Genomic DNA, 770 nt, shown 5'->3' on the forward strand with positions numbered 1-770 from the left:
AATTCTAAACATATTACTTATTCCTTTCTTTAAAGTTCAAACACACACACAATGTGTTCTTTACAAAGACAATAGCTATTAATTCTTTTCAAGTATTATTTATTTTATTTATTTTTAGTTATCATGTCAGGAGTGAAACAAACAGTTGTATTGAATTTTAAAACACACACACACAAAGTTTGCAAACTTGGCATTTTATTAAATTTCCTTTGACCAGTAGCTGGCCACTTGTGTTGCCATGAGAAGGTCCTCCATTGTACATGTGGCAGGGCTCAGGTTGCATTGTAGTAGGTGATCCGTGGTTTGCTCTTCTCTTCTCTTCCTGCCTCTTTTGGACTCTCACTTGCTGAGATGTTCCAGCGAGTGTCTTTGTAGATCTTAGAAAACTATCACTTCTCGGCCTTTTGGCTAAGATCAAGTGTAGAAAACTATTTCTTGATTTAAGTCTTTGGCGTGCTGACTGATATCCAAACAGACGATGGGCCGGAGATGTCACTGCTTTTGCCCTTTCACTATTGGTTGCTACTTCCCAGCGCATGGTGCAGTATCAGCTAAATAGTATAGTTTCTCCAGTGGTGTAGGGCACAGACACCCCGAGATATTGCGCCATGTCTAATTAAGAGCCACATACACTGTTTTAGCATGGGGAGATGTGTTCTACACTGGGCATGCATACTCAGCAGCAGAGTAGCATAGTGCAAGGGCAGATGTCTTCACTGTGTCTGGTTGTGATCCCCAGGTTGTGCCAGTCAGCTTTTGTATGATATTGT

General features: G+C 40.8%; 1 pseudogene; it reads left to right on the plus strand.

Moving 5' to 3' along the window:
* The first annotated feature begins 388 nt into the window (after positions 1–388).
* Positions 389–518, plus strand: LOC137097655 (U2 spliceosomal RNA; annotated as a pseudogene).
* The last annotated feature ends 252 nt before the right edge of the window (positions 519–770 follow it).

This window comes from Anolis sagrei, chromosome 10, assembly GCF_037176765.1.
Source record: "Anolis sagrei isolate rAnoSag1 chromosome 10, rAnoSag1.mat, whole genome shotgun sequence".
NCBI lineage: Eukaryota > Metazoa > Chordata > Lepidosauria > Squamata > Dactyloidae > Anolis > Anolis sagrei.